The sequence below is a fragment of the Pelodiscus sinensis genome, chromosome 1, assembly GCF_049634645.1.
Source record: "Pelodiscus sinensis isolate JC-2024 chromosome 1, ASM4963464v1, whole genome shotgun sequence".
Classification (NCBI taxonomy): domain Eukaryota; kingdom Metazoa; phylum Chordata; order Testudines; family Trionychidae; genus Pelodiscus; species Pelodiscus sinensis.
This window is the reverse complement of record NC_134711.1, coordinates 21,601,371-21,628,010: the sequence shown is the minus strand read 5'-3', so window position 1 is coordinate 21,628,010 and position 26,640 is coordinate 21,601,371. Positions and strand designations below refer to the sequence as shown.

General features: G+C 43.0%; 1 protein-coding gene across 16 annotated transcripts in view; it reads right to left on the bottom strand.

Annotated features, from left to right (window-relative positions):
* The window catches only part of MAGI2 (membrane associated guanylate kinase, WW and PDZ domain containing 2), a 1,141,222-nt gene that overhangs the window by 791,974 nt on the left and 322,608 nt on the right, over window positions 1-26,640 (bottom strand). The gene's annotated exons all lie outside the window — the stretch shown is intronic.

Genomic DNA, 26,640 nt, shown 5'->3' with positions numbered 1-26,640 from the left:
CTTACTTTCTCCAAATAATATTTAACATGGGGGAGGAGACGTAATATAGAAAATCCATTACTTGCCATTCCTGGATATAGTCACCAAGATGAAACATAACTGGATTGATTTCTAACTTGTTGCATCACACATTCAACTTCAAAGCATGGAAAACAAAAGGCAGCTGTAGCTGAACCTTCTCACAAAAAAAGGTACTTGGACTCTGTATACAAAAAGATTGAATGGCAATTAGGAGCAAATTTCCTCCCCAGCCTGATTATCCTCATCAGACTGAATGCCAATGGAAACAGTCAATAATTAAAAAACAAAATATTTTTCTCCTTATAATTATACCTACTTCCTGCTCAATAACAAGTTGATAGCGTTTTTACCCCGACTGTTTTTCACCAGCTTCAAATTCCACAAAAGCTTATACATAACTTATACATAACTGGTAAGCTTTAGTTAAATTAAAAACAACTTTCTACAATACACATCCCATCAAGAGACACAAAATACCTATGTGCCGGTTTCCCAGATGGCCAGGACTGCCATACAGGTGTCTGCTCTGCAGCAATCCAAGCTGAGCTACTCAGTCCATTACTTTAGCACTACCAAATCCTGTCTCTAACGACAGGTTTTATGTGCAAGACTAGACCATACCTAGTCCTGCTAGTTTATTACAGGAATACAGAGAAGTGAGGGCTGGAGGAAAGCTGCAGAGAAACGCTCTGTTAGTGAAAGGAATTAACCATCCTTTCTGATTGGCTGTAAAGAGTAAAGGTCCTGCAGCTCTTGCTCTCCCTGTTCTCTCTAATGCATGGAACATACTCACTGATGCAGATGCTTTCTAGCAGCCTGAGAAAATGCCAGCTATAGAACAACAGATGTACTTTGCCTACTGATATAAGCTAGAATCAGTCACTTTATGGAAACGGCACTGACATAACTCCGTTTACTACTATATGTGAATTCCTGCCCTTCAAATGCAGTCTCGAGTTCTTCCCACATCCTCAAAACAGCCATTTATTTCACCTTGTGTTAAAAAAGCACTATACATCTTTAAAACAACACATGAAGAAGAGAGTTAACTGATATTTGTCAATATATAACATGTCCAGCGATGGTGAGTGTAAATATATATATAAACACATATATTATATATATATAAACAAACACACACATATATATATGGACGTTATATACATGGATGTTATTTTTTGTTTACACACACACACACACACACACACACACACAATAACGTCCATGACCTACCATTTTATATGAAGAGATTCAATAACTGAACTTAAGATCAGCCCTAAAACTTGAACCCTGTGGTCCAGGAAAAGAACTGGCAATGTCAAAGCACAAGTTCAATATACCAAAAGTATATTCTGTGCTTTGTTGTATGCTATAGCATAGAAGAAAGCTGGAGGTTTTTTAGAAACCTGATATAAAGAGCTGTCAAAGAAATCACAGGAAGAATATGTTCAAGCCACAATATTTCCCTAACAAAAATCCTTGTGTTCCCAGTTTCAGCTGAAATTTGGGCATAGATGATGCTATTTTGTGACCTTAATAGAACACTTATCTTTACATTTTAGAAGGCTGGAACTGAATAATATTTGATTTCACATGTATGACAAATATTCCTATTGGTGTCCTGGTCTGCACTTTTTCCTACAGTGCCCATTGGCTGTGAATGGCAATCTGCAGCCAATGGGAACTGCATTTGCCCCTACTTATGGAGTCACAGGTAAATAGAGTTTTATTGCCCACGCCTGGTCTTCATGATGAAAAAAGTCGTTCTTTAACAGAAATAGATTACCATTCAAATCTTCTGATACAAAAATCAGAAGTAGTAGAGAGAAGTGGAGAAGGAGAAACATACCACTGACAATATTCAACCTATCTAAGAAAAGTGAGGCTCCATGTCTGTGGAGCTGGTAAGTAAGAGGCTTATCAGATAGTTGACTAGTGACGTGACTAGTCACTTCTTTGCTGCCAGTATCAGAGAGGCAGCAAGGGTGGGGGGGGATGGAGCAGGAGCTGGTGCTGGGAGAAGCCAGCTTAAAAGCCAGTTCCCCCCGGCACTATCTTCACAGGGAAAAGGGGAGGTAGAGGCACAGTGGAAACAGCACAACTAGGGACTGAAGCAGCTTCAGCTTGCACCACTTCTGCTGTGATTCTGCTTTTAAAATGTACAAGAACCCTGCTGGGGCTCTTGCGCATTTCAAAAGGAATCCCTGTACTCTCTTGTGGGGATTCTGCTTTTGAACTGTAGCAAAAGCCCTGTAGAGGAAATCCCATCAACTATTTCCTGTAGAGGAAATCCCATCTTGCTCTTCAAACTGTTTTAGGAGTAAATACATAAAATATTTAAAGCTAATACAAAATGTTCAGCTTTAGCTTCCTTATAAATATTTTTTCAGAATGTTCATGAATTACTACTTGCCCATTCTGTACCACATCTTTTCCTCAAAATGACTGCCTAGGACTTGGTATACTAGATGTTATTTGTATTTTAAGTGGTATAAATTGGCATCTCAAGCATGAACAACTGCCTTAGAGATTTTATTTCCCGGGATTAAAATAAAAATATTTCTGTTTCCTTGGGTTCTCTTGGAAAAGAAAAGCAAGAGTGTGTGAATCTCATGTCTAAATTTCCATCTTTACATGACCTACATGCCTTAGACAAGTAAAAGGTGAATTCCCTAAGATATGTACCTTGTGAAAACAAATACACTCATAACTAAGACCTTACTTGATTCGCAGAATAACTATCTAAAATCACAACTGACTTGTGGAAAAGCCACAGAAAAATCACAGAAAAGTAATAATGGATTTTATTAATTGCAGTAATTTGGAAAAGGATTGACAGCAGGAGCCCAAGGCTGGTACTGAGAGCATGAACTGCTACCCAGGTAACTCTCACCATCAAAACTGTGTTGGAAGCCTGATATTGTAGGATATACCGTTTCCATAATGACAAATTACATAGGACCATAATCATTACTTTATTTCATGTAAACTTTCCCTTTCCATATCATTCCAGTTGCCTAATTCCATCTCTCTCTTGCTGTCATGGCCTATTTCTAACCTTGATCTTAAAGTCAAAGTCTGAGCGGCTACTATCAGCCAGACATAGTTGATTTAAACTGGCTTCCATTGATGGCAATAAAACAATGCCCGGTACCACCAGCTGAAGAGCTGCTCCAATGTTTCAAGTCTAAAGTACTATATGAAAATATTCATAATACCACCACATAACAGCTTTTTGCTATTTCGAAATAGTGCGTCCACACTGACTGGACGCTAAATCGCATTTAAGGCCAGCCGGAACCAGGTCAAGCAGGGCATCAGGTCAGGAGTTACTTTGTGTGGCTGCTGCCTGAGGCTATCTGAGGCCTGTGCTTAAAGTGACCCCCCGCTCGGACAACCCATTCTCAGGTTACCCTGCTTGCTTGCCTACTTCGGTGAGGGACAACAAAGTATTTTGTCTCTGCATGCTCCGGTTGCCCTCACTCAGGACACCACAGCACTCTGCAACATGGACCCAGAGCTGCCCCTGGGCACTATGGTGCTACTCGTGGACGCGCTGCTGTGAGCCTGGCTGAGCTTTCTGCTTTTTGGCTGCCATCCGGGAGGTCCATCGGGGGGCTGTCAGTATCCAAGAGGCCCTGTGGGAGAGCTTCCATCCTGAGGAGCACTAAGAGCCCCCCTGGTCTGCCCCCTGGGAGCTTGTGCCTCATTCCTCCCTCACATCCCTCCACTTACCCCTCCCTAACCCCCCTTCCTGATGTCAAATAAAATACACATATTTTCATGAACACAAACGCTCTTTATTTAACAAAACTGGGCGGCGGGGATGAAACTCTGGTTGGACTAGGGAAAGGAGGCGGGAGAGGGGAAGAGAGAGGGGGGAGAGGGGAGGAAGGAGCTGGAAGGAGGAAGCAAGGGGAAAAAGAGGGAGGGGAAGCTCAGGGCTCATGTTTTGGGGCCACTGGGTTGTGACTGCTGGCTCTGGGTTGGCAGACTTAGAGCTGGCACAGGCACTGTGGCCAGAGTCTACCCCTTTAAGGGCTCTGGAGAGGGGCGAGGGAGAGGAGTGTTCTTGCTTGAGGCCAAAGCAGCCACCAGGGCACCCTGGGAAGAGCTGGAGGCCCCCTATTTTGAAATAAATGTCTACACAGCACTTATTTCAAAATAGCTTTTTCAAAATTGCTTTTGTCCTTGTGGAATGAGGTTTACCAATTTTGAAAGAAGCCGTCTGCTATTTTGAATTAATTTTGAAATAGCAGTTTGGCTGTGTAGACGCTAGTAAAGTTATTTCAAAATAATGGCTGTTATTTTGAAATAACTTTGCTATGTAGACATACCCTATGAGTTGGGTGAAAAAAACTATTGTCTAGACCCATGGTCACCAACCCGTTGATTGCGATCGACTGGTCGATTGCAAGGCCTTGACCAGTTGATCCCAAGGCATCCAGGCACTCCCACCCTCCACTTTCCCCCCACCCCCAAGAAGCCCCACTACCTACCTCTAGTGTAGTGCCGGCTTACCGCGGGGTGTACGGAAGTCCTGGGTGAAGCCTGCGTCACTTCCGGGGACTCCAGAAGCGCGCTGGCTGCTCCCCTCCTACAGCTCTGTCATGTGCTGGGGAAGGGGGCATTGGCCCCAGAGGAGGAGTGTGGCAGCTTCCTCGGGACGGGTGAGTTTCCCCGCACCGCGGGAGCGGGGGTCGGCCCTGGGGTTTGGCCCAGGAAGGCTCCCGTGGGGGTTTGTCCACGCATCGGGAGTGGGGTTTGGCTCTGCCACGGGGGTTTGGCTCTGCCACGGGACAGGGGTTTGGCCTTGGGGCAGGTGCCTGTGGAGATTTGGCTGTGCTACGGGAGGCACGCGCCGACTACCCTCGGGAATGTGTGGGGGGGAATTCTGGGAGGAGGCGATAGCAGGGGACTCTCTGACCCCACTTCCCGCTGTCCCCTCCCCCCTCTTCCCAGCCCCGTTCCCTCTCTGCAGCTCCCTGTCCCCTCCCCCCAGCCCCCTGTTCCCTCTCCCCAGCCTCAGAAACCTGTCCCCACCGGCACCCTGTCCCCTCTCCCATCCCCAGCTGCAGAAACCTGTCCCTACTGACACCTGTCCAAACAGGTTCCCTGCCCTTCTCAGAAATAAAGACAATCAGAAACTTTTTGTGTTTGACATAGTATTTTATTTGAAAATGAAGCCTGGCCAACAAACCCCCAATTGGGGCCAAGCCCCCATCTGGCCACAGCATGATACTCCTGCACTCCCCTTTCCCCCAGACCTTAGATCTCAGCCTATCATACACTGGAACCCCCTGCCCTGAGCCCCTCACGTACCCCAACCCAAATTCCTGAACCCTCACATCCAGAAGTCTGGGAGGAGGCTTATTTAGTACCCTAACCCTACACCAACACTGCCTGGCCTGCAACTCCCTCCCCAAGCCAGCATTCCCTTATCCACTTCCTCCTGCATCCAGATTTCCTCCCAGAGCTTGCACCTCTCTCCCCTTCCCGCACCCAAATCCCTCATTCCCACCCCGGAGCCTAAACATCCTGTCTCAACCCAGCGAGGGTACGTCTAGATTGCAGGAGTTTTTCAGGATTCCGGAGATACCTCAGAAAAACTCTTCTGCATCCAGGGATGTGTTTGTTCTTCCACTTCTTTTAGTGGAAGAGCAAACATGATCTTTCGGTCACCCCTATATTCTTCTTTCCACAAGGAATAAGGGGGCTTCCAAAAGAAGGAGTTTTTCTGTCATTTGGTCAAGTCTAGACAGGCCAAATGTTGGAAAAGTTTCTTCCTGCAGAAGAATTGGGGGGAAAAAAAGCAGTAGTGTAAGGGTTAGGGATAGCAAGTGATGGAGAGGAGGCGAACAGAGAGGACGGGGCTTCAAGGAAGGGGCAGGGTGGTAGATCTTGGCTTGTTCTGTCATTTAAAAAGTGATCTTGGGTGTAAAAAGGTTGGAGACCACTGGTCTAGACATATAAGTTATCTGCACAAATTTATCCTAAGCTTTTCAACATGGTGTTAATAATCAGGGCTCAAAGTAACGCAAGAATATGGCTGCATACATAGTCAAATTTCCAAATTAGTGAAAATTATCATGTAAGAAACAAAATTATCACGTCCTCCTACCCTATTCCCTTTCACTCTCCATTTGTCCAGTGGCCCTAATCTTTAATACATATTTGCCACCAAACACCTCAGTAAAACCATCTTCCGAGCATAGAATTTATGCTCTGAAGTAATCTATAATGCTACTCCCTATTCCTTCTTCAAATCTCTACAGAAGACCTATCTGTGGTGGGCACCTGCAAGGAAATCAAACAAATCAATTGAGCAGCAGTCAGGCACAACTGATATTTAATATACACATATATCTATTTACTCTGGCTCTAGTCATATTGTACTGTAACAGATTAAAGCTAAAAAATGTAACCACATGAAACATAGAATTAAAAAAGTTTATTACTGGTAGCATTGGTACCATAATGTTATTTTGTGTCAAAGAATATTTGTTAAACAAATGTTAAATTTTACCATAGTTTCCAGATTAAAGGCTGTTGCATGCAGTTAACATTTTGAAAGTCGTATATGATTATCTACTACTTTAATACCTTTCTTGGCTAACAAGAGTACTGACAATTCAATGTTTAAAACAGAATGTAGAAATTCTGAAGTAGCATCAGAACTCTCAGTTGCTTCAGGAAGGATTTATTATTAAAATACAGCCTACAGCAAAACACATTATTCAAAGGAAATGATTCCCAACAAACATATTTAATACTCAGAGGAGCAAAGAGACATAAATGTTGGCAATTCATTGATCATTTTATATTGGGCATATCTGAAAATAGATGTTTCTTGAGGATTTCATCTAGAATACATAATTATTCTAAGTACATTCTGGAAACTGCTTGACAAATCCTTTACAACTTTGTAATAAACTTCAACATTTTATAAACTTCAGGATCTACTTCAAAACCACATTTGTTTTAAAAACCCTCCATTTTGCGTACATTTTTCTACTCTCTTCAGATTTCTTTTGCCTACTTTCCACCATCAGGAGAAAATAAGAATGGCCACACTGGGTCAAGACCAAAGGTCCATCTAGCCCAGTATCCTGTCTACTGACAGTGGCTAATACCAAATGCCCCAGAGGGAGGCATGAAAAAGACTAAATGTAAGACATTATCAATCTATACAGGCACCTTTATTTCCCTCCTAAACTCTCTAATATCTGGAACAATTCAAGGTGTGGAAAAGAGGTGAAAAATATTTATGCAGGAAATGTAAAATGATGTACGATGCATTCCTTCAAAGTAAATAATTCTTTCTGTAACCTTTACTTCACGATTCTTTATTGACAGTGTGCATAATTTTCTACAAAAAAATGTCTGGGCATGAAACACTACAGTGGTGCTGCTATAGTGCTTCAGCACAGACACCACTCTGTCAGTTGGAGGGGACAGAGTGGTGTACATGCAACTGCAGCATCATCTCTTGTACGCATTGTGCTTTGGACAGGAAAACAGCCTTTGGTAATGCTGGAAGACTCCATGCAGTAGGAGTGTTAAATGTATGAACAACAAGAAGATCTGGCTTAGCTTGTTGTATTTACTTGCAGGACATGTTCCAATTAATGCAGGGGTGGGTAATAACTGGCCAACAGGGCTGGATGCAGTTCATCCGAGTTAGCCCTGGTGGGCCACCAGACCCATCGTTTACTTGAATGTCCTCAGGTAAAGGCACTTGGAGCTCCCATTGACCATAGTCCACTGTTCCCAGAAAATGGAGCTGCAGGAAGAATGTCATGGGAATGTCAACTCTAAGCTCAACACCACCACATATACCTGTGCCACTCTACTGAAGTCAGTGTGATTTAGAGGATTGTATCTTTGGGGTATGTGTTTTATTTATTCTGTAGAGTGTCCAGCACAGTGGTCCCCCAAGAAACAATCCCAGGCTCTAAAAACTACAGGTTGGACCTCCTTGGTCCAACACTGTTAGGACCTGACCAGTCCCAAATAAGAGAATTTGCTGAACCAACGGACATCTTCTGCCACCAGTACTGAAGGCCATTGCCTGCTGCCGGCAGACTGCCTCAGCAGGCATCCTGTCTTGCCCTCCCTCTCCCTCAACTTGTCTGGGCTACTTGCCCAGCTGCTGCTGGTTTCCTGGGCATCACAAGCTCTGGCTCCTGCCACAGGGATCTGGTCCCACTTTATGGGCTGCTGTGGGGCTCTGGCCTGCCCTCATGTTCCCAGGTGGCTGCTGGGAGGCTCCGCTCCCGCAATTCCAGGGAGCTGCTGGGGGGCTCTGCTCCCAGCCCCGCACTCTCAGGGAGCTGCTGTTATTATAAGAACATTCTGGAAACTGCTTGAGAAATCCTTTAAAGCTTTGTAATTAACAAACATTTTATAAACTTCAGGGTTTTTAAAACTAGAAATGTGGTTTTGAAGTAGACCCTGTGTTTTGCATACATTCTCTCTCTCCCTCTTCTGCCCTCCCCAGATTTCCTTTGCCTACCCTTTGCGATTCTGGGGCTGCTGTGGGACTCGGGTTCCAGTCACACACTGCTGCGAGCTGCCACAGCCAGGGGGCTCTAGTCCCAATCCTGTGCTGTCTCCAGCTGAGATGCCCACTTTGTTTTCCCAAGCCCCAGCTGGCCTTCCTGCCCTTAGGACTTTCAGGCTCTCTGGTCCAGGAGCATCCATGGTCCTGCCTGACCATGGATGTTGCTAGACTAGAGAATGCTGGTTTTCAGAGGTACAACCTGTAGTATCAAGATTAAAACGGAGTAGTATCTTGTACAACCTAGGGAACTGGCTCAGTTTCTGTTCAGAAGACTTGGTATTTATTTGTTATGGCTTTAGATAATTGAAGTATAAATAGAAGACACAGTAGTTTCACTGCAATATTGATGTTGCCTTCTCTCTACAAAATCTTTCAAGAAATTGCTTCCTACCCTAGTTTTAAACTTCAATGAAACTGAACTTTCTAATTAGGGATTAGAACTGTTTGTAGTGGTCTCCAACCAACCATCAATTCGACTGATAACTTAAAATGTAAACATTAATGATTGAGACTGAGATATTTAAAGGATGGTAATTGTTCCTACAAGACTTATTACAAGGGCAATAATTACCTCTACAGAATGGTTTTTGACAAATAGTAAAGGCACATAATCGTAGTTATAAAGTATCTACGTCAAGACATAAAATTAGTTGGAAACTATTAAGAAAAGCCTTTTTCCCCCTATTTTGAATTGTAAAATAATGCATTGAGGCCCTACTGCAAGTAGGGATCTTGTTCCCATTTGCGTTTGAGTAGTGTATAGCAAAATGGTGTCCCAGTCTGGCTGGGGAAAGAAATTGCTATGGTATTATATGTAACTGACAATAAGAGTCTCCAAAAGGAAATAATAATAATAATAAAAAAAAACTAGTGACTTCAAAAGAAGCAGTATCAACTATGGACCACATGGATTATAGATTTATTTTAAGAAATCATCTCAGAGTTCTGAGAAAATTGATGGCACACAAGTCTGAAAATATAGGATCAACTTCCAAGAATTAGGGTACGTCTAGACTACATGCCTCTGTCGCCAGAGGCATGTAAATTAGGCTACCAGGCATAGGAAAATGAAGCGGCGATTTAAATAATTGCCGCTTCATTTAAATTTACATGGCTGCCGCGCTGAGCCGACAAACAGCTGATCAGCTGTTTGTCGGCTCAGCACGGTAGTCTGGACACGCGGGTGTCGACATCAAAGGCATTTTTCGACCACCCAGGTAAACCTCATCCTAAGAGGCATACGCTGTAGTGTAGACATACCCTAACAGAGTTATGTGCTCAAGTTCTTAGAACCTTTGAGCATAAATCTGAGCCTAAGGCTGCACTGGAAAGATTTGGCAATGAAAGCGCTGTCGACATGCAAACGTTTCCAAAACTGAAAAAAATCATGAAACCTGTTTTCCTGGCACCCCTTGTGAACATATCAAGGCTACATTGTTAGTTCCCCTGTTACAGGGTTGCCAACCCACAGAAATTTCATTGAAGGACAAAATGGGAAAAATTTACAGGCAGACTTTTTTTATGGACATAATTTTTATACTATATTAAGATGACATAAATGGCCAAAAGTGAAACCTTTAATGGTAAACAATATTAAATTACATAAATTGCCAATGTGCTGATGCTAACTTGGCGGGATAATGTAGATGATAATATCCCGTGGATCACGTGATTCACGTTACATCACCTCAATCGTTGAGTTAAACAAACAACTAAAATGTCCACTTTCCGCTGCTCCGCAGTAAAATGGCTGAAGCAGCACAGAAGAAATGTAATTGCTATAGAATAATTGCTGTTTTTTGAAATTTTATTGCACTTTTACGAAGTTTATAGACACCTAAATATTTTTACAGACACGTCCAATTTCAGCTATTTTTTTTTAAGGACTGTCTGTAAAGTTACTGACGGTTGGCAACCCTGACCTGTTGACAGAAAAAGCAAAGCAGTGTGTGTAAGCATCCCAGAGTGCTTGCCATTACCTTCAGATGCTAAGCACTGTGGGAATTTGCAATGTAGCTATAGGCATTTTCGGAAGAAGAAAAATGAACCATCAGCCACCTCTTTGCTTCCCAGCCATAAGGTGCTACAGGACTCCTTGTTGCTTTTGGAGATCCAGACTAACACGGCTATGCCTCTGATACTTGACAGCTTCCTTTAGTGCCACTTGAAGGACAGTCTTTACAGCGAACCCCAGCACTTGCTTTGAGAAATTATGGATCTCAGACATCTCTCCAATGTTGTGTTCCAAGTGCTTAGGATATATCACACATTGCAGCAGACCTAGTTATCCATTTAATGGAAGAGGATGAAGACGAGGATTCGGACCACAATGTAAGTGACAGGGACAGCAGCTAAGCGGCATTGCATAGGACTGTCTCAGAGCAGCTGGCACAGCAGAGCATCACTTTTGCGTTAGGGAAACCAGCCCTGAATGGTGAGATCGCATTATAATGCAGGTGTGGGACGAAGTTCAGTGGCTATAGAACTTTTGGATATGTAAAGCAACCTTCCTGGGGCTCTGTGCTGAGCTGGCCCTGAACTGCCCATGCAAGGACATCTGAGTGAGAGATGCTCTCTCAGCAGAGAAGCATGTTGCCATTGCTTGGTAGAAACCGGCGACCCCAATTGCTGCTGTTCAGTTGCAAATCAGTTTGGAGTGGGGAAGTCAAGGCAGTACTTATGCAAGAGTGTAGAGCAATAAATCACATACGGACGACATAGTAACTGGTTTTGCTGACATGGGCTCCAGCTCCCCACTCTGGGCTATTTCCTACCTGACACACAATCGTCGGCGTCTTCTCCACTTGCCTTCTCCAGACTGGGAGCTTCCCCAGCCAGTTTCTACTGGCTGACCTCCGCTGCGGTGTCTGCCTGCTGCTTCTCCTCCTCCCGAGCTCTGGCAGTGGCTCCTTCCTCTGTGGTGGTTAGCCCTGGCTGAGCTGCTCCACTGACCTTTATACTAGTCCTCCAGTTGGAGCATGCCCAGCAGGGAGGGGCTTGCTCAGAGAGGTAGACCTGGTTTACCCTTACAGGCCCAAATGTAGGATTGGTACACCCTATCACAGTCCCTAAAAAAGTACAGTCCACACTTCTGCAGCAGGAGTACATGGAAACAATTTGTAACAATCCTACACTTGCCCACAGGCTGCCATTATTCTGGCTTGCATAGCCCCTACTGAAGGTTAACAGGCAACCCCAGGCTCAACTTCTGGATGTGAGCATAAGGTTGCTCCTTGTGCAACCAAATTCTGTGCCACTTTGGTTCCAATAGCACCGTATGAGGAATGGTTTGAGAGAGCGTTGTGCCACAGTGGTGGGAAAATGGCAGCCCTGCCATGGAAACTCCATGAGAAAATTAGTAAGTACATCAGGCGAAGCTTCAACACTAATCTCCTAGCAAGATTCTATTGGTGTCTCTGTGTACATCATTGCCCTGTTTGGACATAACACAGATCCTTACAGGGCTGCACCAGCTCTCAGAACTTCAGCCTCTGCTCACCCCACGCTGCTGCCACCCTTCCCTCAGCTACACGAGCAACTTCCTGTGCTGCCACTGCCCGCCAAACCATCACCTTGCTGCAATACATAGCAACTTTACCAGCATGCATGGTTGCTCCCCTTCCCCTCCTCTGGCTGCACTAGAGCAATTTTCTGCATGCATGACCGCTGCTCCCCCTCCCTTAGCTGCACTAGAGCACTTAGCGCCCCAGATGTCCGCTGTCCACACCACCTCTCCCCACACAGGCACAGCAACTTACCCTACTCTCTTCCTTTGCTTCATGACCCTGCATCTCTGCCCTTGCTTCATTCTCCATGTACAGTTGCTGAAAGTCCTCACAAAAATTGGGACTTGAGAACTATTCCTCGCTGCCTGGCACACAGGTTGTCACTGGATTGAGCCTCATCTCCTCATCTGAGTATCTCTTCATCACTAATGTCTGTCTCTGTGCTAGCTCCTGTTTCTGTGTCTGTGCTATGGGAAGTATCCACACTTTCTTCCTGGGATTGCATCCAGCTCTTCATAAATACTGCATGTATTGGGTGCCACATCAGTCTGGCTGTTTGCCACCTTCCCCTCCAGGTACACCTGCCAGAGTTCCTTTATCTTGACTTTGCACTGTAGGCTGTCTCTCTCATACTCCTCACACAGGCTCAAGTTTCCGCATGCATCCCAGTTCCTGTGGGTCACTTGCAGCTCTGATTACACCAGCTCTTCGCCCCACGCACTGATAAGATCCAACAGCTCTGTGGTGCTCCACGCAGGAGAGCATTCTGAGCGATAGCCACCCTGTTTCCCTGAGAAGACACCATGAGGACCACTAAAGAATAAGCCAGACAATTGTAAATGGATTTTAAAGTTCCTAGAGATTGCAGATGGGAAGGGCACGTCTATTTACATGGCTGCAGAGCTGCAGAGTTCAAAGCATTGGCTAGAATGGCTAATCAGGCATTGTGGAATTGTGCTGGAGTTCAATAAACTTAACAGAAAACCTACCACAGTATACACTTAAATGATTACCAACAACAGTAAAGGGCAGGGAGGTGGGGGTGGAGAGACTGAAGTCACTTTTGGAGGTGGAAGCTTTTTGTCACCAAAACCGTGCATTTGTCGTGACTTTTGTTGCGTTGCAATACGAACACTCTCCAAGTTGTTCCCCCCCCCCAAAAGACAGTTTTTTTGGTGACAAAACTTGACAGTGTAGACAAAATGTAATATACAGAACCAGTATCACCAAGCATTATTTTCTGTCTGTCTCATAAGGCGTTATTATACAGAAGGTGACCATTTTATAAATCTGAAATGTATAGAAATCAGCAGATGCAACCTATGTATGCAAAAAGAAAGACGTTCTTTTGAAAACTTGACTCACAAGGTCATTACTAACTTCAGAGGCATGAACTACAAATGTGAGTAGACCTATCTAAAACAGCAGGACAACAATTCTCAGTTTTTCTGCATCATACATAGCTTCTCTTACAGCAGCTCCAAAAAAATGTATATAACAATTAGAAAAAGAATTGGAGCACACATACTTTGCACTGGTGAAAATCAATACTCAAGTTGCAGGGCAATGGAGAGTGAGGTCTGAGAAAATTAAGATTACACAAGGAGACGTATTAAGCAAAGGGGAAGAACATGCAGCACAATTTTTAGTTTTGTACCCACATACATTGGTCACAGCACACAGAGTACATTTTAGACTTCTATTTGAGTGTAATGTTACAATAACCTTAAAGTTATTTCAGTATTCTATTTGAAGGTGTCATTTCTAAGGTAAAAGAAACCAACTGTCTCATGGAATAATAATCAGGCAAGCACTGGCTATAGTAGTCAGATTACTCTTATTATATGTGTTAACTGCACAGTGATTGTAGCATGGAACTTCAAAGAGCTATATGACACTAAGGTGGGATTTTTTTTTTGCACTTTATTGAGAATAATAGTTGGTATCAATGAACTTAATAAATAAAATAAAATAATAATAATTCATACTGCCTAAGATATCTGATGCTTTTTATTTATTTCAATGCTTTTAAATGGCCATCTGAAATTATATTTTATTTTACACATGTACATGTGTGCGTGCACGTGCATGTGCACGTGCGCGCACACACACACACACTTTCACTATGAAAAAATCCAACAACTCTGGGTATGTCTACACTACAAAGTAGTCAGAAAAACAGCCATTTGTCTAACAAAACCTGAGTAACATCCACACTGCAATAGCGTTCTTTCGAAAGTCAATCGAAGAACAGAGGAGTTTTTCTGGCATTGGCAAACCTCTTTCTACAAGGAAGAAGCCTTTTTCAAAAAGGGCTCTTTCAGAAAAAGATGTGTGGGGATAAGAAAGAAGAAGTTTTTTCACAAGAAGAAGAAAGAGGAAAAAGCACAGGTGCCCTGGTGGCCACTCCACCCAGAGTAATCACAGCTTACATGTGAGATAGCTTTTTCGATGTGCTTTTGCTGTGTAGACGCTCTCTTTCGGAAGAAGTTTTTTTGGAAAATCTTCTTCGAAAAGAAGCCTGCAGTCTAGACAGTCTCTGATCGTTACAGCATCTAATGGGGGAAACAAGTAGATAACTAGAAATGTCTGTGGTTCAGAGGTTGCCTTTCTTTATTCAAAACTTATTTTCCAAATCAGCAGTTATTGTAAAACATGACACAGATAATCCAATTCATTCTTTCTTAACAGGTGAATACTTATAAGTAGGCTGGAAGAATAGCATTTCTATCAGTAAATGTCAGTAAATATCAACAAAAAATAGTTCCACTGACAATCACTGAAATTTACAGAGAGGCAAAATAAAAATCCTGCTTGAGAACTGAGTTTGATTTAAGTATTCTTATTGTGTATATTTTGACACGTGATGCTGATAATTGGTGTTTTAATGGCTATTAAAGATTTTCTACTGTCATTAAATAACTGTCTAACCACATGATAATTTTGCGCAACCCTCCCCATAAAAAAAAATTTAAATACTTACAACCCATGATTTTGTACAACTGAATATAAATTGATAAAAATCTATTTGAATAATATTGATCTTCAGGTTTTATCAATTTTTAAATGATTTCTGCATATCCTACTTACAGCTTGTTTGAACATTCTAATTAAAAAGCAGTTTGATTGGATGATACCAAAAACCAAGCCAGGAATAACAAGTTTTTGGGCAAGGGGAATAGGAAGATGGGATATGTAAAAGATGACTAATTTGTTAATGGTTATCTTTTATCATGACAAAGTTATTAGCTATTGAAGCAATACAGCAAGACAGATGGTTTCTATTACAACAAAACAAAACTAATTTAAATTGTTTTCTGGAACAATCAGTCATAGTACTCAAGTTTGAAAGATGAGCAGTCAAAGTACAATCAAAGAAGTGTGAACTTGGTGAAATGTTGAGTTGTATTTCACTATAAAAATGAAGCAGCTAGAGCCTTCTACAGCATCGTGCATTATTCTGCATTTGGATTTTCTAAGGACGATTTCCAGATACAACCTTATTTTACATGTATTGATTAGTTTCCTTAAACGTTTTTCCCCATCTAAGGTTTAGGTTTTAATTAAATCTAGGTTGCTCCTACATAAGATCTTTCAAGCAAAGGTATTGGGACATTAGCAAAGAAAAAGCATGAACCAAATCACCTCCACTCAAAAGCCAAGAGGTCCCATTGTTAGAGCAAAGAGGTGGAAGTTGGGCAGATGGGATCGAATCACAGTAGTGTCACTGACTCACTATGACATAGGACAAGTTATTTTACCACTTCATCTTTAATTTCGCATACACAAGAGGAAGCCGCTACTAAGTATCAACCTATTTCTGAGGTAAATTGTCAGAAATAGTTAGCTAGAGAGTGCTATAGAAAAATATGAATTATACATTGTTGGGCATACTGTCAGCATGAAACAAATAGTGATATGTTACCAATAAAGTCACAGACTCCTTAACCAACGTGCCGAATTCATATAACCATGTCCATCAAGAACAATGCCAGAAACCAGACTCCAAAGAGGTGAGCAAGATTTATATAAGTAATAAATATCTACAGAATTATTTTAAATTTTTAGATAAGATTGAAAGGCATAATCTTCCACAGTACTGATCAACCAGCCAGCTCATTCACACAACACAAAAGTCATCTAGTCTAATGACCTGGTTGGACAGTCCTGGTTGCATTATCTGTCACACAGTACCTAGATTATACAGCGGTTGGTTTCCAAGTGCTGCAGTAGATGTTTAGAGAAGCAGGAAGATACTTTATCCTGGGACCATAACAGTCAGTTACTGTAGACATCTTGTCTTGATCTAATTATCACTGCTGGAAAACGTAGTGAGCAAAATGGTGTGCTATGCCCAACAAGGACAATGATGAAACACATTTCGACAAAGAAATAAAATGCTCATGAGTTCTTGACAGACAGATGGTGGAGACTTGAGGAAGACTGTGCCCTTAGCTTCCAGAAAAATGATGCCTTCAATCTCTAGGGAGGAGTTTGCAGCTGCATTTTTGAATACTCCAGATCAGCAGTTCCCAACTGCTGGTCCACTGACTGGCACTGGGCTGCAAACACCTGCCTACCAGGCTGTGGCATACTGGGGAGCACAGCAGTGTTTCCTCTACATATGCACTGCCAAGAATTTGAGGCACGCACAGCTGCTCAGCAACGGGGCCATATCGGGTACGACTGCCCCGCCTCAGGAGCAGCAGGGAAGACACCACGCAGCCCTGGACTTAGCTTTAGCCCTTCCCTAGAGCCGGAACTGCAAGCTGCATGTTGGGCAGTGGCTGTTCTGGTGACACCGGGGCCACTGGAGCAGCTGCCCCCTGACTTGGAGCTCCAGCCCGGGCTGGAGCCAGAGCTGAAGGTCACGTGGCCAGAGCCAGCACCTCCAATGCCGAGGAGGAGGCTGGAGCTGTATCACTGGTCATGTACTTACCAAGCATAGATCCCAGGCCACACCATGAAAGGTGACAGGGGCCTCCCCGTCCATCAGCTGCCCCACCTGTGCTTTCCCTGGCTAGCAGGGCAGCCCTGGGAGCTGCCAGGTCCAATCTGGACCCAGAGTGTGGTGGCACAATTCTCCTGTGCAGCACTGCTGCTGGGGGGCCACAGCTGGCCAAACACTGAGCTGTTGATCACTGTGCAACAGCCCCCCACGTGCTGGGAACAGCCACTTTCCACCCAAGTTCCTGCGTGGTCACTCCAATCAGCCTCCTTCCCCTCTCCCAGCTCTCTCTGCCTGGCTCTTGGGCTGCTGAATTGTCTTAAGCGGCGGGGGCTCACACTGGGGCATCCGGGTGGGGAGTTGGCACTGTGAGGTTCTGGAGGTGGGGCTCATAATGGGAAGGCTACAGAGGCAAGGCTGACACTGGGAGGCTATGGGGATGGGACTAATATTGGGGAAGAGGGGCTGGCACTGTAGGAAGGGCTGGGTGCAGTGGGGCTTTGGAAACAGGAGGCTGGCACTGAGGGGGGTCTGGTGGAGGAGGCTCTACATCTTAAGAGACAGGAGGCTGGCAGAGATGGAGTTGGCTGTTCATGGAGGCTATGGGGTCCTGGGCTTTCAGCAGACAAGTAAAATTTTAAGTACATATTCATTATCTGCATAATGAATATGCAAATAAAATGTTACCAGTGTGCCAGAAGTTTGTGAATAGGTTTGAAGGTCTGTAGTATAAAAAAAGATTGGGAACCACTGCCCGAGGTCACTGAGACACATTTCAAAATCTGAATAGAAGCAGAAAAGAGGTGCTCATTCTCCAGCCCTATGAGCTGAAAGTCATCACAGCAGATGACAATGAGATGACAAAGTACATTTGTAGCAGTGTTGTTGCCATGTCACTCGCAGAATGCCACAGTGGGTGAGGAAATATTTTTTATTGGGCCAACTTTTGTTTGCGAGAGAGATGAGCTTTTGAGTGGCATGGAGGCCAGACCTTGAAGGACAGAATTTGGACCCAATAAAAGATATTACCCCACCCACCTTGTCCCTCTAATAGAATTGATTAAATAATTACATTTATTCTTAAAAAATGTTAACTAGTGAGTAGAATGTTAACTAGTGAGTAGAAAAAAATTTAAACTAGTGAGTAGAATCACGAGGCCATAAAGATACCTGGGAAGCTGTTGAGATATGGATTAATAGCTACACATTTCCTTCTTTATCTGTTCAGATTAAACTCATGGGAACAGTCACATATGGTACAAATATAAATTCTTTGAATATAATTACTATCAAAGAGAATGGCTTCCTGGAATTTCAGGTGGTTTTCTTTTCTTAGATTTGGGTGAACAGTCCAAAAATATTATACATATGTCCATTCCACCTTATGCCATCTGCCTTCTCTCGATCCCCACCCTCCTCCCTCGGGAATGCTTCCATCTTTTTATCCTTCCCACTGCAGAAGTGTTAGTGACCAAGCATTTGTATGTGATGTGACAATATCTAATCATTGTGCATGTTTAATGGAGGGAATTATTTTTAAGTGAGGAACCAAGTTTATGTTTCATGCTTCCAATAAACAATGAAGAAGAGTAAAATAACAAAATGGCCAGAGCCTAAAGTCCATAAAGTCATTCTTCAGACCAACTTGAGTGACACATTTAAGGTGCACAATGTATTTAGGTTTATAATGAAAAAGTTAGGTGGGTGACATGATTACAACCTATAAGAACCTATAAGAACCTTTTGGGGAACACATATATGATAATGGGCTCTTCACGCTAGCAAAGAAAGATATACCACTATCCAATGTCTGGGTGTTGAAGGTAGATAAATATAAGCTAGAAAGTTGTGCAGTTTCAAAAGGTAATTAACCTTTCAAACAATTTTCCAAGGGTGCAGGTAGATATTCCAGCACTGAATTTATTAAATCAAGATTGGATTTTTTTCCTAAAATATCTATCCTAGCAGATTATTTTGAGAGGTTTCTATGGCTTGTATTATGCAGGAGGTCAGACTAGGTGAGTACAATGGTCTCTGCTAGCCTTGGAATTTATATTATATTACATGTACTATGTATGTGTATTATAGATTACAATCTCAATCCTCCCCAGCATGGCTGTGTTACATGCAATGAACCAGAAATGGCACTTTTCTTTTAGGAGTACAGGCAGTCCCTGGGTTACGTACAATATAGGGACTGTAGGTTTGTTCTTAAGTTGAATCTGTATGTAAGTCGAAACTGTATGATCAGTTTCAACAGCGGCTGAATCTGGACGCCAGTTCTGATTTACATACAGATTCAACTTAAGAACCCCAGGCTCCGCGGCTTTGCTCTGCTTTGCTCCCCGTCCCCCTGGTCTGCAGCTGAGGCTTTGCTCCATGGCTTTGCTCTGCTTTGCTCCCCGTCCCCCTGGTCTGCAAAGCGGCGGAACACGCGGGCAGCGGACAGCCCAGACGCGTCTGGGCTGTCCGCTGCCCGCATGTTCCGCCGCTTTGCTTCCTTTCCCTGGTCTTCTGGAGACCAGGGAGAGGGAGGGCCCCGTTCGTAACTGCGGATCCGACATAAGTCGGTTCCACGTAACTCAGGGACTGCCTATATGTTAGGGCTGACCACAGAATCTGTGTTAGATTCCGCATCTTCCGGTCATTTGCAGAGCAAACCTTTCTTGTAACATCTGCACTGGAGCACAGAAACAGAAGAGACCATAATGAACCAGGTTGAGGTTTTGTCAATGATTGATCCACGCATACAAAATTTCACAGATGAGACAGCAGTAGGCTCCAGGAGGTATCCAGGCTCATACCTGGCAATAGCTGCCATACATCATTTATTGGGCTTTGTGACACAGCTTTCTGCTCTTCAACAATACTCGTATACAGATGGGCATGGAAGCTGTGTGCTTCACTCTGCCCTTTCAGTTGGATTTTCTTGATAATGCATGTCAATGTCATGCTAAACATTATCAATTTACACACCTAGTCTGCTTATTGGAAGGTCCAGGAAATGCTAAAATCCTGATAAAATTATACAGTTGTATTTCTTGAGTCAGAGGAGACTTTGGATAAACACAACAAGTTTGCAATATGCAAACATCTCAGAAAGTGCTGGCTAAATAAATATTTAGTAGATCTTTGTGGTTCAGGGATTGGCAATAGGCAAGACTTCCAATCTATAGTTATTTGGTGACCTCAGATTATAGTAGGGTTCTCAATCTAGTGCTTACTGGAGAGCTATCAGATCAGCCAACAGCTGACTGGACAAAGAAACTGAACTGACAAAGGTAGAGGAACACAGGTGGCCTACTGTATAGAAAACTGGATTGCCCATGTGTTGCTGTTTGCATTCAGAAGATTAAATGAAATAATTTAAATCTCAGAGTAATTCACATGCACTGAATTGACCTTAAATTTTAAGCAATACACAACTCTACTTTTTGCATTATGAGTATTTTCTTTGTTCTGTTTCCTCTCCCACTTCTGATTTCTCAATATCCTTTCCTTTGTTTTCTTTTTCTTTAGGTGATCTTCCCCTTCACTTCTCTTCTTTCCCAGCTACCACCTTCAATCCCAGCTTCTCTTCTCTCTAGCATCTTTTTGGCTGTTGATCTTGATACTGCTTACCTGCCCAGTTGCGAATCCCTACACTTGCTGCCATGGAATGGGTGAAAGATGATAAGCCACACTCCCACTAACCAGCTACATTGAACCAACACCAATACAAGTGATGCTTTCTGTTGCTGACTAACAGAACAAAATGCCAAATGATTCAGGTTCAAAGAAACAGGCTAGGTTATACAGGCATTAGGTACAACAAAACAACCCCCTTCATTTATCTGCTTTATGCAACAATCTTAATAAGGTTCAGAAAATTCTTGATTGCAATAGGAAAATGCTCTGTGTGCGTGTGTGTCCTTAAGAGGGGTATACAAGTCTAATACAGTGTACAATAAAGTTCATAGCTAAGCTTAAAGAGGTAAAAATGGAATAACGTGGGGAGACATTTGCTTTGCTCACAATTAAAGGAGGTCATAAATGACCACTTTAGAGTCTGTTTTATGATCAAAATGATCTTTCAGCAGTATTAATGTAAGCTGCAATGGTTTTTGTCTGTTCTCTTTAATTCAGATCCTGAATTGAATGGTTGTTCAATATAGGAAAAAGATAAAAATTTCCTCAGAGGGAGTACTTACCAGAGTTTAATGCCTTTCTCATTTTAACTCAGAAGGTGAGAAAATTTGAAAGTCACTAGTCTTCCAGGAAAAAAAAGTTTCAGGTAGGCTTAATTATATATGACCTTGATGATATTGGGAAAAGCAATGGTTGAAGGTTTAATTAAATTCCAGCGAGAAGATAGGAGGAATTTAGATGATAATGTTTCTATGAATTTGGTGCATCTGTACTGAGAATAAATCCCTATCCATCAGAATGGCTGGCAATTACTTTTAAAGTGAGTTGCTGTCACACTAACATAATACCGGGTTTCAATGTATATAGTTTTCACCATTTGTTACCAATTCTGTCCTTTTATGCTATGCCAAGCTATCCCTCTCTCCTCTTCTTTTTGCTTTACAGGCAACACAAAGATTATCTAGCCCCTTAATCACCCGAAGAAAGATACTCAACTCCATTGTCTATTTTTTATTCATCAGTGTATCAAGTTGAGATCAGGAAAGAATGCTGTCTGGAAAAAAATTGTAGCATTTGACAGATACACCAAACCACATGCTGTACTATAAAAAGTACTGGGCTTCGTATGAAATTTACTTAGAGTTTAAATTTAACTACCTGCACTGCCAAAGACTACTAAAACATCGACTGGGTTGGAAAAATGGCATTGAGCTATGTGCACTCCTCTAAAAACAGGGAGACTGAACATATGTAATTAATGTAACATGGTTTGGTTGCAGGGTTTTTTTCCTCTTTTCTTTTTTTTTTCCTTTAACTAAATTAAAGTGTGTTCACATTATATGGCATTCAGGCACACCCAGCCTCCCTCCATAGACAGTAGTTACAAGGGGCTTGGATTTATGAGGGAGATTGAATTGCTAACACATTAATAGTATTACAATATTCTACTATACTAGCCAAGTAGCTCCTCCATGTTGGTCTTCTCTCCTGAGCCTCCGGTCTCTCGCTCCGTGTTTTTCTCTCTCTCTCCTCCTCTACTGCCTCCCGCCCCCCAGCTCTCCTCCGCCTTATGCCTCTCTCTCTTTTCCCCCTCCTGCCTCTCATTCTCTCTCCACTCTCCTCTGTCTCTGGGGGATGCACGCTCGTCCAGGCCCCGCCCCTTGGGTGTGTACATCACTGCCGCACCCCCGTTCGTCTCCCGCCGTGGCGCTCGGCTGACTTGTGCCGCTCAGCTGGGCCACCACGCGGGAGCAAGCAGCGCAAACGGCCTCTCTCTCTCTTCTCCTCCTACTGCCTCGCCCTCTCTCTCTCTCTCAGCTCTCATCCGCCTTTTGCCTCTCTCTCCTTCTCTCTCTCTCTCTCTCTCTCTCTTTCTCTTCTCCGCCTCCTGCTGTGTCTCTCTTACTCTCTCTTTTGCTGTTCTCCATCTCCTCCATTCTCCTCGTCCGCTCTGCTTTCCTCCTTTTGAATCTGGCACCCTTTCCTGACATCAGAGATGCACACTCATCCAGGCTCTGCCCCCTGACTGTTCCCTCTGGGTTGCAATGTTGCCTCCCACCATGGCACTTGGCTGACTCCTGCACTGCTCAGCCAGGATGCCTCATGGGAGCAAGTGGCGCAAGCAGCCATTTGGGCCCCACACTCCCCAGGCAGCACCCCCACCAAGGACCCACCCCCTGGGCATGTACATCACTGCCCAACCCCCGTGCTGCATGGGGAGTGCAGGCCCCAAACAGCTGCTTGTGCTGCTTGCTCCCGCGTGGTGGCCCATCTGAGAGGCACAGAAGTCAGCCGAGCACCATGGCGGGAGGCAACAGCGCCACCCAGAGGGAACAGCCAGTGTCTCAGCATTACAGACTCACAGACATTGGGCTACCCTTTATATGATTAGTGCTCATAAAGCAAGCTCTTCAGAACAAAGATAAATGCAAAATGTATGTCTTTCACCTGACATAAAAAGGAACATTTGAGAACACACAATAACTGTACATTTCTGGCCAACGAACACTCTGCTGACCTTACCAGAAAGTCATCTCCAGAAAGACGTCTGGGTGACATAAAACAAAGCAGCTTTATGTTTTTATTCTGGGGCAGTTAGGAATATTTTAGGTCATTATTTGGAGGAGGCTCTCTTTCTTCCTGCATGCATAAGCAAAATTCATACTCACTTGCATTTACTCCCACTGAATCCCAGGGATTACAGACATGACATTCCCCAATTTGTGCAGACAAACTTGTCCATCCAGTTGCAAAGCATGATGGATGCAAAACAAGGACATGCATTTTTATCATAGCACAAGATATGTCCACCTTTGAAAATCTGGCACTTAGAACTTCACCATTTTCAGTGCTTAACATCTTTCAAATGTGTAAGAGATAATTGTTCCTCTGCAACAAGTACAAAATATTTAAAAGCTACAAAAGTGCTTGGTGATGAGTGAATTTTCATATGAAATGCTATTCAGTAGGTCCTCCCTTCCACATTCTGAGCTGCACCCAGTAAGCAAGCATTGAGTGCAGTAGGAGTGTGGGAGTACAAAACCTCTAAATTAGGTCATCTCCCTATAGTGTTTAAAGACAGGTTCTCCCAGTGAAATCACCCAGGTTACTCCCCTTTCCCCTGACCAACCCTTCTACACTCCTATAGAACCCATTGCTTACCATTTAAAGTGCTTTTCAGCCTCTTTGCAATATTTAATTAGCATTATCCTCAGTTCTTTTTGTCCTAAAATATGACCTCACATCTAGCACCTTTATTTTCTTAACAGTTATCACTGCAGATAAAGATTTCATTATTCAGGCCCTGATTCTCCTTTCTTCAAGTATTTAGAAACCCCACTGCTTTCCACGGGTCTTGGTCTTGTTTTGGTCTCCATAAAGAGATAACATCTATTTTGCGTGCACGCATGCGCACATGCACACACACACACCCCTTATGTTTAAATCTACATCCCAGAGCTTGATACTCTACAGCAGGTTTTTGGCTGGGAACGATTTCATACACTAAAAGAAAAAAAATGGCTGTTGGCTAGTCATTCCTTTTAGAGCTATAAATAGCAATTCCCTTTGAAAGATCTAACTAACATCGGGTCAACAATTCCTTCTAGTTCTCATTTGGGAAGATTTTTCTGCTTCTTGAAAATGCTGGTATTAAAAAAGTAAACACTGTACATTATTCCTGACATTTTATTCAAAATTCCTCAAGATAGATATGTAGCTAGCTACTGCAAAAGTCCTTGCCTAATTTTTAATTCCCTAAAAAATCCTGCTATGCTATGCAAGTTATTTTGAAGTCTTCAGTGTAACCTAAATATGGCATAATAAACCATTGTGATTTAATAAAGGATATTCCACTCATTTCTACATATTCTTTCCGGAACAGCTTTAAATTTACTATTCTGCGCTTTCTGATTAAAAGTAAAAATAATGGACTATTTGCCTATTAGCTAGTTTCTCACAAATACCAATTTTTCACATATGGCAGTGTTGATGTTGCATGTTGCAAACTAATGAAATAAACCATTTCATAGGCACAGTCAAATCTGTTATAGGAGATAGCCCTACCTGTTCTGCTGCTAAGTGCATTAGCAGCAAGCACAAGATGCCAGGCAAAAATCAATAGAACTTTCTTCATCTTGTAGCGGTATCAATGATTTTTCTCTGCAAGAGCGAACATCCAACAACTGGTAGAGGCAACAACTATAAAAGGACCAATACTTCACTTTAGACTAGCCTAAAAATGTTAGGGATTATTGAGTAAAATAAAAATGTATAGTCTCCAGTTCACCTTCCTCTAGCTCTGCAAACAAAACAGATGGTCAAGATGCTTGTCTATATTTGATACACTAAAGGTCACAAAGAATAAAACTCTCCTCCTTTTTATATACAGGCAGTCCCCGGGTTACATGGATCCGACTTACATCGGATCCCTACTTACAAACGGGGTGAGGCAACCCCGCACTAGCTGCTTCCCCCCCAGCAGACCAGGGAGACACGAAGCTAGTGGCCCCCCCAGCAGACCAGGGAGACGCGGAGCGGCTTTTCTCAGCAGACACCTCAGCTTGAGAATAAAGGACTGAGGGAAGTCAGGTGTGGGAGAATAAAACTGAGCTCTGGAGAAATGTTTGGCTAGAGTTTCCCCTACAATATGTACTAGTTCCGACTTACATACAAATTCAACTTAATAACAAACCTACAGTCCCTATCTTGTATGTAACCCGGGGAGTGCCTGTAATGCAGACAATTTAAGTATGCCTCTCCTGTGTGGTCTAACATTCCTGCTGGGTCTATATGAGTCGATCATTCACCAACCTCTGAATTTAAAACTACCATTTAAAAGCAATTCATAAAAAAGAGCATGTCAATGAAATTACATCTCAGACTATGCAAGTATTACATTTGGTTAGTTTGGAAATTGTACTGTTATACACTGACCCAAAATAATCAAGGGAATGTCTTTGCGGTGGTGAATATATGGATGGTGGCTTTACATTCCCAGGTTTCATTCAAAGCATGTTATCGTCTAACGAAAGGACAATTATTCTGTTGCTGCAGAAAGATCTTTTTAGACGTTATCAAAATTCTAACCAAAACCTCATACTACTTTGTAATAGGCTTTTACAATATTTACCATCTTCGATTTTCTTTGAATCAATCATTTTACAATCTCATACAAGTCCATAAAAATAGAGGGATTAGGCTTTAGTACAATTCTCAATGGGTTAAGTTTGCTTATCTGATTACTCTTTACTCTCAACACAGCTTGTTATGATAGCTATCTTTCCTTTCAAGCCCTGCATGATAGTATCACATCTATGGAACAAGGGAATGTGAGTTTTGGGAGAAATGCAACATCTCACCCTCCTTACCTCCCCCATTGCCCCGCTTATATCCATTCTCTTCTGCCCCTGCCCCCATCACTCTTTTGCATATTCCTCATTTCTCCAGGAACAATAAACAACAGTTTTACATTCTGGGTGTTCTGGTGTCTGATTTTCAGAGGTGATGATCACCCAACAACTGCAACTGAGGCACAAGAAATACTAGGAGTGAGAACCGGCTCCTCTCTCTCTTTTAGCCTCTAACAATTCCACCAGTGGTTCCCATATACTCAGAATCCTTCAAAGACTCATTTCCCCTTCAATTCTCACGCAGCATGGAGGGCCTCATCTCCCCATTTTTGTCCTCCCACTTTTACTTCATCTGGGGTTCCTCATTCTTTTATTGCCCTCCTGTTTTTACTCACTGTGAGTTCAGTGGGAGCAGCATTGGGCCCGAAAGTGGGGAAATGGATGGTGGGAAGGAGGGGGCGGAGGGAGGAGAACTGAGGTGGTCAAACACCTCAAGAGTTCCTGGTGTCCCCAGCACCAATGGCGACCTAGGTCCTTAGTTTCTTTCTGTAAATGTGGACGGTATTACAGGATAGGTATAACACTGAAATTGAACTTAAAGGAAAAGAAAAAAAGCTTTACTGC